Here is a 14537-nt window from a genome sequence, read left to right as displayed (position 1 = left end):
TGGGGCCAAACGATCGAATTCTGCAAGCGGCAATGGGGCAGTCGGTTCAGGGACCGCATCAACGAACCGATGCGGTCCCCAATCCGACGGGATTTTCTAACCTGGCCGACCGTTTCTAACCAGTCCGATCGTTTCTGCCCCTACACGGGCCGATAAGCTGCCGAGTCGGTCTAAGGGACCGATATCGGCAGCTTCTATCGGCCGTGTATGGGGACCTTAGGGCAAATGCCCCCCCGGTAGCAGAGAATTATCACGGCCGACTAATCTCTCCAAGGGACATTAGCCTTAGGGTGGCCATATAGGTTGAACTCCGCCAAACGACCAAATCTCCCTATATGCTCACCTAAAATAGCAACATCAGGCTAATTTAGACAGATTATTAGAAGTTATTTGATTGCATAACTATCTAAGAGTTAATTATTTTTCCAAATGAGCTACAATTCCACTCAGAGAACCAACCCCCCCCCCCCCCCCCCCCCACCACCTTACAAGGAAAAAAAACAAGGATAGATATCAATTGCTCTAAAAACAAAACAAATAGAAATCAATACATAAAAACAGAAGGCACACAGAGCTGTGGCGGTATTTAAATGCCTTACATCCAGGGTCAAACCAGCAATATAACTAAGGTCACACTTTAATTTTAGCTGGTTAAAAATCGACTAAAAAAAGACCACCGCAACCAGAGAAACTGGAGAGGAAGAGAGAGAAATCATTACTTCAACAAAATATCCCCTTGACGCTTAATTGCCCTGACTCCAGCTACAAATATAAATACACACACGCAAAACATTGGCTACAACAGTTTTCTTTAAACGGTTCTCAGATCTATGGACAAGCTGAAAGAGATCAATTATAAGAAGGAAAAACCATGCTTCTCTTCAAGCTCTCCGAGTATAGTATTAGAGAGGCTCTGGGTGATGGTTACTAGATTAACAGATTTTTAATTAGTAATTTAACATCAGAATGATTTCATGAATAATAAAACTTTCTTATTTGGGTTACACAAAGCATACATCACCTGCACAACATACATAGCATGAGAACATCGCTGGAATAAAACCAGCCTAACATGGAAAGATCTGCTTCACCTTTGCATTAACCCAATGAGTATATCTTTGAGATCATCCAGGTTTTGGGCAAAAGAGGATCGACACAATGACTAGCATGTATATGGCTGTTATAATAATACATTAGCTATGCAATAAATTGTAGAGGCATAGCAATATTCTGTACTCCAACGCTGTTTCCATAATGTGGATACAAATTGTCTCAGAACAAGGTTGCGATGTTCTGGCCTTGCCTGGCCCTTTATTTAGCTTTAAAATGGGCACTGCAAGGCCTGAAACATTGCATCTATGGTCTGAGACAATTTGTGTCCAATAAAGGCTTGTTTTGTAAGAACTGTCCATGAATACACCATATTCTGGGCAATGAATGACCACCGAGACATGCTCCATACAATATTGTTGGATTGGAAAGTGCTGACTAATATTTACATGGGGAAAACTAGTAGCATGAAGGTCAGGAGAGTTAGTTTAAAAAATATGATCTAACTGCTGATGGGATACCATTTAAAAACTGAAAAAAGTATATTATAATACTCAATGCTGCCCTCAGTGGCTTATTCTGAAAGACACATTGTGCTGGACAGTGTAAGTTATTTTCTTTCATATGTCACTGATGGCGCATTAAAGTAGGGGGGCAAAGAGATGCAAAGACAACAGTTATCCATGTTTAGAGGAAACAGCAAAGAAAAATATCCCAAATTCAATATTATATTAAACAAACACACACAAATACATTTTATATATATTATATATATATATATATATATATATATATATATATATATATAATCTTAATTTACCAAAGCCGGCACTCACGGCAAAGTTAGGCAAAGGATGCCTGGGTGCAGTATCAAAACTCAGGACAACATGCTTTAGAAAAAGATGCCGCACTCACAGGACTTTTTTTTTATTAGTCCAAACGTTACACTAACGTTTCGGCTGTCTCCACAGATAGCCGAACGTTAGTGTAACGTTTGGACTAATAAATGAACTTTTGATTTTTGCACTAAGTCCTGTGAGTGCGGCATCTTTTTCTAAAGCATATATATATATATATATATATATATATATGTATAGTTATGGTCTTAAGGAAGACCTAACAAACTATATTTCTTCTCATCATGCCCTTTTTTATATGACATTCTATATTACTTAATTACTTATATATATTGTGTTTTGTTATTTTACCTTTAAGAGAACATATTTTTCAGTATTAAAAGCAGTTTAGTATTTTATAACTACAGTGACCTTTGCCCAAACAGATTCCTGCCTCAGGTCAAATATTTATTGTAATCCCACTGTAGCCTCTATGGTTCTCTTTTCCACGAAGAAACAATGTGCAGCGAAATGTGTTTAATAAGTTAAGCGTCTTTGCTGACCTTACTTGATATACTATGACAATACTGTCTGTTCTGTTAATATCATACTAAAGCATCCAAATCAATTTATTAAACCACATTATACAAAAATACACAGGTTTGGCCAAAATCAAGACCAGACAGCATACAGTGTACATAATGCAGAGTAGTGAATAATACTAATAATATAGCCTCATACTAAATATGCAACCAGAAAGTTCTCCTACCAGACCTAAATAGTACTATACAAGAGCTAGTAAGACTAAAGAATGGAGGCCTCAATATGAGTCCTTGGGTAACTGCAAAGAATAAATTATGGTAGCCAATAATGATCTGTTGAGCGGAGAATTGATGCATTTCCGTGTTTCATTCCTACACGGACAACCCACAATTAGTCAGCATCATGCCCAACAAAATTTAAAACTAACCACAGAGCAGATGGCAAGGACTTCCTCATCGAACAACATTAATAAGAGCACATGCATGCTTTAGTCATAACAGAAATAATACTGTCAAGGTAAAGGAAATGAAAAAATAAAGTGAACCTCTAAGAGGACAAAAGCAACTCACCAGGGACAAGTGACAAAACCACCTATCTGTAAAGTTATGGAACTAAGAAACAAACAGAACTTTCAGAGCATTATTTCACAATAATACCAGTCCCATGACAAGAAATACTAAATTTACAATAAACTGCTTGGAAAATCTTCCAAACATATATTTTTAACAGCAATTTGGTTTCTGTAATGCACAGTTTTATATCAAAGTCTATGAATGCAATTAGTGAAGCAAAAATGTAACTCACACTTTTATAAATAAACATACATAGGTGACACTTTCTGTGCAGCATGTACTATACCTGTATATTGTACTGAACATTTAAAGATAAATACCATGCACAGAAATCTATTTATCAATAGGGTCTATTTAGCAGTTTCTTCACACAAGAAGTCCAGTTGATAATGTGGCGGTTTACAGTTTCCAGTGAATAATACTACAGCTATGGGATCTTTTATGCAGATTGCTTTAGACCTGGGGTTTTCTGGATATGGGAATCTTGCATCTGGTGCACCAAAACTAAAGGAAAGAAATAAGCACTTAAGTTTAAAAAAAAAATTTGTTACTGTCAAAAAAATTCCGTATTACAGAAAAAAGCAAATCAGTCAAATTGAATTGTTTATGCAGGACTCTATGAAAAACTGCATTCCTATATCTTAAAGGGGTAGTTACCTTTGAATTAACTTTTAGCAAAATGTAGAGAGTAAATTTGAATCATTTTGTTTTCTATTCAGCTCTCCAGTTTAGAATTTCCGCAGCCATCTCGTTGCTAGAGTCTAATTTGACCTAGTAATCAGGCAGTGGTTTTAAAGAGAGGAATAAATATGAGTAGAGGAGAGCCTAAATATAAAGATAAGTAATAAAAAATAACAATGGCAATTAAACTGCAGCTTCATGGAGCAACAGCTTTTTTTTTTTTTTTTACGGTCACTCAGAACAATGGAGGGGTTGTACAGCACCATTACCACCACTACCACATTTGGCAGTACAAAACAGAAGCTACGAGAGTACTAAAAAAAATTAAAAAAAACACACACAGAACTACAGACATACATTATATTAATAAAATGTTGCCTAATGAAAAATAATGTAATACTAATCTACTTTCCACTATACATTAATAGCTAATTATTTTCAGTGGTTTATTTGAAAATAGAATTGCAACTCCAGTCCGCTTCTCAAGTGCTCTAAAAGAATAATCTTAACAGCAGCCAGTAGGACTCCACGTTGTATCTGCAGAAGCACTCGGCCCTATTGGCTTTTGTAAAACTCAGCAGGCACAGTGGGGGATGCAGCTATTTTATTACATTTTCTTTTTTTTTCTTTTTCTTTAGCACTTAATGTACCAATGTGCACAGATGTCTTAGGGCAAGACAGATGGGTAAATTAGCCACAGCTACTTGTATATTATTTTATGGAAGCTAAATTGCCGCTATTAGTCGCCACTACAGTTTTTAAAAGTCGCACCGACTAATCGCACCATGTGCCTTCGCCCTTAGGCTTTGGGTAATTTTATCTATTGTCTCATCTTTTACCATTAACCAAATTTGCTACTTATCACAGTAATATACACCAACATGTAGCATCTGTGCTAGAACTGTAGCCAGTTGGGATCAAGTAAAAGGTTTTACTATTATAAAGGAAAAGTAAATATGCTTCAAAATGAATTATTTGATCAAAATGAAGTCTATTGAAGATGACCTTTTCATAATTAATAGTTTTCTGGATAATGGGTTTTGGGATAACGGATCCCAAACCTGTAGATTGGTTCATGTATGGCCACCACTAAAGATAGATAAAATAGGATTCATCCAAACAATCAATAGCATTCATCTTTAGATTTCAATCAATAGCATTCATCTAATCGACCTTCAAGCAATTATCTAATCCAGTCTACAAAGAGCAATGCTGTATTTATGTGCCCTTTCAATGGAAGTATGGCAACGATTTAGCAGGGATAACTGATCCCTACATGTCTAAAAAAATATATATATGATATAAATAATTTCCTTTGTTTCTGCATTTCTGGTCATCAAAGCAATAGGCTACATGCTAGAAATAGAATGCAGGATGCCACTGTCCATTACATTGCACAAAAACATCTGTAATAAATGTATTTAGCAATAGCACACAGCAAAGAGGATTGTAGCATGTGGTCCAGCATTGAAGTCTGAAGGATTATTTGGGCTTAATTCCCATTTCCTTCTTAGGCATTTGAAAGAGATATTAGTACAGTGAATTACACAGCCTAATTAAAATGAGAAATAAATTAAATTGAACCTCCCCAAGTTAATTTTAGGCTGGAAAGATGAAAATAAACCTACAACATCAACAACAAAAATGCATTAAAACAAGGCTGACCAAAGATTTCTGCAAACAGTGTCAGTTTTCGAGGTGTGCAACTATTGGGCCCACATTTACCATCTGCTTTTTCTTATAGTAATACATTCTGAAGGTAAACTAGTTGAAACTGATCTTCAACCTGTAAATTATGTCCTGAGTAGGATAATAAACTGAATATATGTTCAGTGTTTGCATTATGATTGGCAAGGGCTGCTATTTTTTCATTGCCCATACTAACAGTAGGTGTAGAAGTCTTGTGGCAACAGCACATTTTTCATTTTTTTTTCTTTAGTTGCCCTTTAAAATAGGATTTAATTTTCCACAGCAAATTGGTTTTTCTAAAATGTAGCTTTATGTACCAACATAGATGTCAATGAATCACTGAATTTCTACACCCACAATACACAGTTACCAAAGGATAAGTATAGATGTTTGCTATTTGTTACCAGTCAGCTATACCCCCAGCTGCTACAGGAGGCCTGTATATTATTTAGCAGTGCTAGGGTAGTGAATTTGATTCCAGCCAGGGTGCTGTCAGTAAGGAGTTTGTATGTTATCCCTATGTCTGCATGTGTTTCCTCTAGGTACTCTGGTCTCCCACCCTGTGTGCGAATGTGATAATCTAAATCCCTTGGATTATATGATCCTCAGGGACAGGTACTGATGTGAATGATTTATAATCTCTGTAAAGCACTGTGAAAATGTGTCAGTGCTATAAAACACATTTTTTCGTTGGTGGACTTTTAGCACACACAAAATGTTTTTCCTTTGATAAAGTGGGGAAAAAGAAAAACTTGATTTAAATGGCTTCACCTTGAAGAAAATCATTATACAGGTATGGGACCCATTATTCAGAATGCTCGGGACCTGGGGTTTTCCGGATAAGGGGTCTTTCTGTAATTCTGATCTCCTACACACGATAAATGTAAACAAGGCACCTGGGCCAGATGGCATACACCCTCGGGTACTGAGAGAGCTAGGGGCAGAATTGCAGTGGCCCTTGTTTCTGATATTCTCAGACTCTCTTTCATCAGGTATGGTACCTAGGGATTGGAAGAAGGCGAATGTCATTCCCATATTTAAAAAGGGAGTAAGATCTCAGCCTGGCAATTATAGGCCTGTAAGTTTGACATCCGTGGTGGGCAAGTTATTTGAAGGCTTGTTAAGGGATCACATTCAAAATTATGTAGTGGAGAATGCTATTATGAGCAGTAATCAGCATGGCTTTATAAAGGACAGGTCATGTCAGACCAATTTAATTGCTTTTTATGATGAGGTAAGTAAGAAGCTGGACAGTGGGGATGCAGTAGATATCATCTATTTAGATTTTGCCAAAGCATTTGATACCGTTCCCCACAAACGACTGCTTTCTAAACTAAGGTCTATTGGTCTTAGTGAAGCCGTTTGCACATGGATAGAAAACTGGCTACAGGATCGGGTACAGAGGGTGGTTGTTAATGGTACATTCTCTACTTGGAATAAGGTCCTCAGTGGGGTCCCTCAGGGTTCTGTACTGGGTCCACTTTTGTTTAATTTGTTCATAAATGACTTAGGGGAGGGTATTATGAGTAATGTATCAGTGTTTGCAGATGACACAAAACTCTGCAGACCAGTCAATTCTATCCAGGATGTGACATCCCTGCAGCAGGATCTTGACCAACTGGCAATCTGGGCAGCTAAGTGGCAGATGAGATTTAATGTGGATAAATGTAAGGTCATGCACCTGGGATCTAAAAATATGCAAGCCCCGTATACCCTTAATGGGACTGCACTAGGCAAATCCATAATGGAGAAGGACCTTGGAGTCCTTGTAGATAATAAACTTGGCTGTAGCAAGCAATGCCAGGCAGCAGCTGCAAGGGCAAACAAGGTTTTGAGCTGTATTAAAAGGGGTATAGATTCACGGGAGGAGGGGGTTATTCTTCCCCTTTACAGAGCGCTGGTAAGGCCCCATCTAGAATATGCTGTTCAGTTTTGGTCTCCAGTGCTCAAACGGGACATTATTGAGTTAGAGAGGGTCCAGAGAAGGGCAACTAAGCTGGTAAAGGGTATGGAAAGTCTCAGTTATGGTGAAAGACTGGCCAAGTTGGGTCTGTTTACACTGGAGAAGAGGCGCTTAAGAGGTGACATGATAACTATGTATAAATATATAAAGGGATCATATAATAACCTTTCTAATGTTTTATTTACCAGTAGGTCCTTCCAACGGACACGAGGGCACCCACTCCGTTTAGAAGAAGGGAGGTTCCATTTAAACATTCGGAAAGGATTTTTTACAGTGAGAGCTGTGAGGTTCTGGAATTCCCTCCCCGAATCAGTTGTGCTGGCTGATACATTATATAACTTTAAGAAGGGGCTGGATGGATTCTTAGCAAGTGAGGGAATACACGGTTATGGGAGATAGCTCTTAGTACTAGTTGATCCAGGGACTGGTCCGATTGCCATCTTGGAGTCAGGAAGGAATTTTTTCCCCTCTGTGGCAAATTAGAGAGGCTTCAGATGGGGTTTTTTGCCTTCCTCTGGATCAACTAGTAGTTAGGCAGGTTATATATAGGCATTATGGTTGAACTTGATGGACGTATATGTCTTTTTTCAACCCAACTTACTATGTTACTATGTTACTATGTTACTACCCTAAGTCTATTGAAAAAAATATTTAAAAGGTATTTAAACCCAATAGTATTGTTTTGGCTCTAATAAGGATTCATTATATCTTAGTTGGGATCAAGTACAAGGTACTGTTTTATTATTAGAGAGAAAAAGGAAATCATTTTTAAAAATGTAAATAATTTAAATAAAATGGAGTCTATGGGAGATTTCCGTAATTCGGAACTTTCTAGATAATTGGTTTCCATATAAGGGGTCCGATACCTGTATATAGTTTGGCAGGCTTCCAGCTCTAATGAACAGGGGATAAAAAGCAAAGGTAAATGCTTGATGAAAAAAAAAAAATACCACAGAGCCGGTGGGTGAAATGTGCGAGGAAGTATGCCCACTGCTTGGCTGGGGAATGCCTTCTGTTCTTATATATTTGCACCAGAGTGTGCTAATAAATATAAGTGTGGGGATATATCAGACCTTTCTGTCCTCAAACTAATCCTCAAAGAGAAGGCAACTACACCTACTTTCTATGACAGAGCCATGGTGACATTACAAGTAGAATATAAAGGAAAATTTACAAGCCAGCAAGTAGCCAATCCATTTTTAATAAATGATCTAACAGAGAAAATATAAAACAATAACATCGGAATAAGCTGAAAAAACCCGAATTCTAAAAATGCCTTGATAATAAGATTAGTGTTATATTATTTGACAAAAAGTTTGACCACAAACTAGAGCATTTATCATTCGGTAAGTGCCAAACTGCTATATGATCTATTAAAATGAGTTTGAATTAGTTTGACCTTTTCTAATGAATAAAGTATGTCTGCAGGGGGAAACATAACCCCTAACTCAAAATTTCTTAGTGATTCCTCCTTTTCAGTTCCCTAGTCAGAGATGAAGACTCTAAGGAATGAGAACAATCCTGAATCAGAAGATTCCTTAAATAACATTCCCATCTGTTACATTCATTTGTCTGCACAGATGTTTAATGTGCAATATATACTCAAGTGATAATGGAAAAAAAAATAATTCATGCATTGAATTGAATACTTTAAGTGCCATACATTTTATTTGGTGGGTCATAACAGGAAAAAATGATCATTTTCTGTAATACATTCTGCATTCTGATTTCAAAATAAACAATAGGAAGACCACACACACAATAATGATCAACCAAACTGTCTGCCACTGACCCAAGTGTTGCAGTCTAAAAATACAAGCCACATTCTAACCCTACTGAACAGTGTCTATCTAGAACCCCAGTCACATATTAAGCAAGGCTGCTGTTTTTTTGACATAAATGGTATCATTTTAAAGGTGGCCAAACACAGACTGTTAAAAGCTGATAACTTGGTCCTTCCGGACACATTAAGAAACTTATTGGTCTGTCTATGGGGCCCACCAGTGGGTGGCCAAAAATCAGCCAGATATCAATCAGGCAGATTTTAAAATCCCATCAGATGAGGAGCATGTGTAAGCAATTTATTGGTCTGTCTATGGGGTGGGCCTGCTACAATCGATAGGTGGCTGAAAAATCAGCCAGATATCAATCAGTCAGATTTTAAAATCCCATCAGATGAGGAGCACATAGACACCTGCTGATGGGTCTCCATAGGCCCCAATAGACAATTCGATAGTTGTATGGGCAAAAATCAAATCAGCCTGATTCTGCCCAGCAAACAAGTGGATCTACCCATGTATGGCCACCTTAAGTCCAATGAGAAATAGTAAATAAGCTTACCCAGACTTGCACAAAGGAATATGACTAAACTGTTCTCTACAACACTAATATAATTGTGCAATTACAATTCAACTGTAGGATAAAATAAACCGTTTTCAGAAACCTTACTAACACCAATACAAGTAAAGTGCAAAGGATTTCCATTCAGTCCCTGTTAGCTCTCAGAAACAGAAATCAAGAATATTTGTTAGCGGTAACCTGCCTTTGTGCCACAATGTTGACTCTATGAAATACAATTTTGCAATCAATTAGTGTTGTAATGTGACTTCTAAGAATGGACTGGTATCAGAGACAGGGAATCAGCCTGCTTTGGTACCACTTTAGGAAAAGATCTGTTTATCTGGTCTTGCATTGTATGTGCAGCTAATCCTTTGGTTTTTAACAGACTGGTAATTATAACGATATTTTTAACTTAGATTGTTACAAATAACTACATTTTAACTAATTTATTATAATTACTCAAAAACTCTACTGCTAAATGATAAACAGGTATGGGATTTCTTATTCGGAAACCCATTATCCAGAAAGCTCAGAATTACAGAAAGCCTGTCTCTGTAGTAATAAAACAGTACCTTGTAATTGATCCCAACTAAGATATAATTAATCCTTATTGGATGCAAAACAATCCTATTTGGTTTAATTAATGTTTTAGTGATTTTTTTAGTAGACTTAAGGTATGGAGATCCAAATTACGGAAAGATCCCTTATCCAGAATACCCTTGGTCCAGAGCATTCTGGATAACGGGTCCTATACCTGTACTAGTATTTGCAAAGCAACATTAAACAAATGTAATACATATGAATACAGACTGATGCTGTGGACTGAACATTCTCTATAGCAACCTTTTATATAAGTGAGCCACATTTAAATGGAAAAAGTGTTGGGGAGCAACACAAGCATTAAAAGGGTTCCTGGGGGTGTCAATAAAAGCTATAATTGGCAACTTAATATCCCTTATGTGGACTGGCAGCCTACAGAAGGCTCTGTTTGGCATTAGATTTGGTTTTTATGCAACCAAAACTTGCCTTCTTACCAGAAATTCAAAAATAAGCAGCTACTTTGTGGCCACTGGGAGCAACATCCAAGGGGTTGGTGAGCAACATGTTGCTCACAAGCCACTGGTTAGGGAAAACTGCTCTATGGGGTAGAAGCAATACTGACACGAGGGAGGCTTTTGGTTGAAGCCTCATCTAGCTGTGGCCCCCAGTAATCACAGCAATTATTGGGCTGATATATCCACATATCCCAATTATTCTAGTACAATAGGTGAATTAGGTACACTTGTGGGTCAGGTTATGGGTGGCTGCCCATAGTGGGGCACCTGAGCTTGTGGCAAGTCCAGGCAAAAGCATACTGTTTGTATAAAATAATAGAAAATAATCAAAAATAAAGACCAATTCCAAACTGTCTCATAATATTACTCTCAAAATCATACTAAAATGTAACGCGAAGCAGAACAACTCCTTAAAAATGGCAATTTTCTATTTAGGATTACCCAATGGCACATACTACTAAAACAGTATGTTTTTATGAAAATGGTCTATGTAGAGGAGGCAGGGTTACATTGCCAAGGGGTATAGATTTTCTTTAAGCTGTACAGGGAAAAAAAACTAAAATAGAAAAGCTGGCCCAAAAGCAAGAGGATGGTGGGGTGAAAATGATAAAGAAAGAAAGTGGCAATGAAGGAGTTAATCCATAAAGACACTAAGGGGCTGATTTACTAACCCACGAATCCGACCCGAATTGGAAAAGTTCCGACTTGAAAACGAACATTTTGCGATTTTTTCGTATGTTTTGCGATTTTTTCGGATTCTGTACGAATTTTTCGTTACCAATACGATTTTTGCGTAAAAACGCGAGTTTTTCGTATCCATTACGAAAGTTGCGTAAAAAAGTTGCGCATTTTTCGTAGCGTTAAAACTTACGCGAAAAGTTGCACATTTTTCGTAGCGTTAAAACTAAACGCTACGAAAAATGCGCAACTTTTCGCAAAACATACGAAAAAATCGCAAAATACCGATCATTACGAAAAAAACGCAATCGGACTCCATTCGACCCGTTCGTGGGTAAGTAAATCAGCTCCTAGGAATGGAACAGTACAAAAACTAGTGACTGCCATACTGGCTCTGCGGATGTGAATGCTGGCTAACCAGCAAAACCCAAAGTTTATATATTGTCTTAACTTGTCTCAGTGAAACGTCACATGCTCTAAAGCAAAACAAAGGATCAGAAATACAGTAGTGCATTTAACGGCAGTCAGGGAGGCAAGAATTAGCCTGGGGCGTATCTTGTGAATAGGAAACGAAAGCCTTCTGTTACCTGGCTCCTGTAACTATTCTGCTACAGTAAACAGCATCATGAAAATCAAACTCATTCTGTTACATACCTAGAAATTTTATATAAGTTAAAGCAAAATGCCATCCAAAACCAGGAGAAACCAACTATTTTACACAGGGAGTAATATGAGCCACATGTCCCAGAATCTCTCAACAGTCTATGGCCAAGAATATGTATTCAATATACAATGCCAATAAGTCATAAAAAGTCAGATAAACATGAGTGAAAACTGTTATAGACGTTTATCTTCTAAACATTATTCAACTAAGAAATAAACTTGATGAAAAGAAGAAAGAAAGGAAAATAATATTTCAAAGTACTGACAACTGCCCTTAGATGTTCTTGTGAAAGACAAAAGGTGGAAACAACAGATCTGCCCAATCAACCTAATATCCAAAGATTCAGATCAGAGTAAAGGTGGCCATACACGCACCGATATTATCGTACGAAACCTCGTTTCGTACGATAATCGGTGCGTGTATGGCATGTCAGCGAGCCGACCGATATCGCAGGAAGCTGCTGAAATCGGTCGGCTCGCCGATCGGCCAAGTTAGAAAATTTTGATCGGGCGCCATAGAAGGCGCCTGACCAAAATTCTCCCTTCAGAGCTGAATCGGCAGAAGGAGGTAGAAATCCTATTGTTTCTACCTCCTTACCTGCCGATTCAGCCCTGAATGGTGTGTGGCGGATCTTACGATGTTTCGTGCGACCGATGGTCGTACGAAACATCGTCGGATCGCCACGTGTATGGCCACCTTAATAGACATAAATACAGGTAAATTTGCCAATAAAAACAAAGGTTGTTCGTCAGTTACCTTTAAGATCAGACTATATGAGAAGCCCAATTATCATTTGGCCACTAATTGCATATACACATTTTATTTAAAGTAGTTTTCAAAGAAAAATTTTAATCCAACAATGTGGGCTGATGCTGGCCAGTTTAGTTAAATGGGCAACACTTACTACCTATATGCACTCTTCTTAGAGGTTAATGCAGAGGCAGCATTTCAATTCCTGCACTGTTAAAAGCAGTAGCCAAAATAATATATTTAATGTTAGAATAAGATATTCAAAGCAAATTTTTACTTATGCTTGAATGCTAATAATATAGTGTGTATTAGAGAAAAAAAACACTAAACTGCGAAACACTAATATACATTTAAACAGATATACTCAAGTCTTAAAAACTGCTTTCCTAGCATAGTCACTCAAACTCTCTCACCATGTCAAAGTGATAATATGTGAAATCTGAACTCCGTCTGCATTCCACAGAATTTATGCAGCACCTATAATTTCTCAGGTTGCAGGTTGGGAATGTGCCTCCTGCCCACCCCATCCCTGCCTCCACTGTAACCCTCCACTGTAACCCTCCACACACCCTATTTGCTGAACTGGCTGCAAAAACTCCTGATGCTTGATTTAAGCTGTAGGGGACATGATGGGTGGTAGTGATGTGTCGGGTCAGAAAAACTCAACCGCGCCTAACCCACAAAACCTTAACGCACACTCGACCCTAACACTAAATATTTTGCCTTTGTAGGACCTGTACCCGCATCATCTTGCTCAGTACGCTACTTCTCCTACATTTCAGCCCAAACCAGCTCAACCCACGAGAAAACGTGCAGGTTTCAGTCCAACCCAAATATCACTACTGAGTGATACAAAGAATCTATGGAAAGAAGGTTTCCAGAATCAATAATTTCAACATGGAACCTTTTGACATGAACATATTATTAGTTTAAAAAGTTGAACTGGATGAGTTTAAGTCAAAAGGTGGATTTTTGTTCCATTTATTCAGTTCCTTAAAGAGGAGCTAGTTCAAAGTAAAATTTTAGCATGTTATAGAATGGCCAATTCTAAGCAACTTTCCAGTTGGTCTTCATTATTTATTTATTTATTTTATTATTTTTTAACTATTTGCCGCCTTCTTCTAACTCTTTGTAGCTTTCAAATGGGGGTCACTGGCCCCGGCAGCCAAAAAACTATTGCTCTGTGAGGCTGCAGTTTTATTGTTATTGGTACTTTTTATAACTTCTTTTTCTATTCGGGACCTCTCATTCAAAGCACTCCCTGGTTTCTAAGGTAATTTGGACCCTAGCAACCAGATAGCTGCTGAAATTCCAAACTGGAGAGCTGCTAAACAAATAGTGAAATAATTAAAAAACAAAAATTCAAGACCAAATCGCCTCAGAATATTGGTCTCTACACCATACTAACAGTTAACTCCAAGGGTAACAACCCCTTTAAAGTGACACTGACACGAAAAAACTACTTTTCAAAATATTAACGTACATAAAAATTATCAACATGACCTATGGGTAACTTTAAACTAATAGGGCTGCTTTTGTAAGTATTTGTTACTTGAAGTTCCTAAACCTGACTGCCCCATCTCAAACGGTCAGTTGTAGTGCCTAATACTAGCAGCCTACTGCTGCACAAATATGGCAGCCTCCTTAGAGAGGATCAAGGGGGGGGGGGGGGTCAGATGAGTAACTGTATGATAAGCTGGAGGGCTCCAGTACAGA

At 37.8% G+C, this 14537-nt stretch overlaps 1 protein-coding gene across 8 annotated transcripts in view; it reads right to left on the bottom strand.

Annotated features, from left to right (window-relative positions):
* Window positions 1-14537, bottom strand: part of map4k3 (mitogen-activated protein kinase kinase kinase kinase 3) — a 136164-nt gene that overhangs the window by 108878 nt on the left and 12749 nt on the right. The gene's annotated exons all lie outside the window — the stretch shown is intronic.

This window comes from Xenopus tropicalis, chromosome 5 (genome assembly GCF_000004195.4).
Source record: "Xenopus tropicalis strain Nigerian chromosome 5, UCB_Xtro_10.0, whole genome shotgun sequence".
Lineage (NCBI taxonomy): Eukaryota > Metazoa > Chordata > Amphibia > Anura > Pipidae > Xenopus > Xenopus tropicalis.
This window is presented reverse-complemented; position numbering and strand designations above follow the sequence as displayed.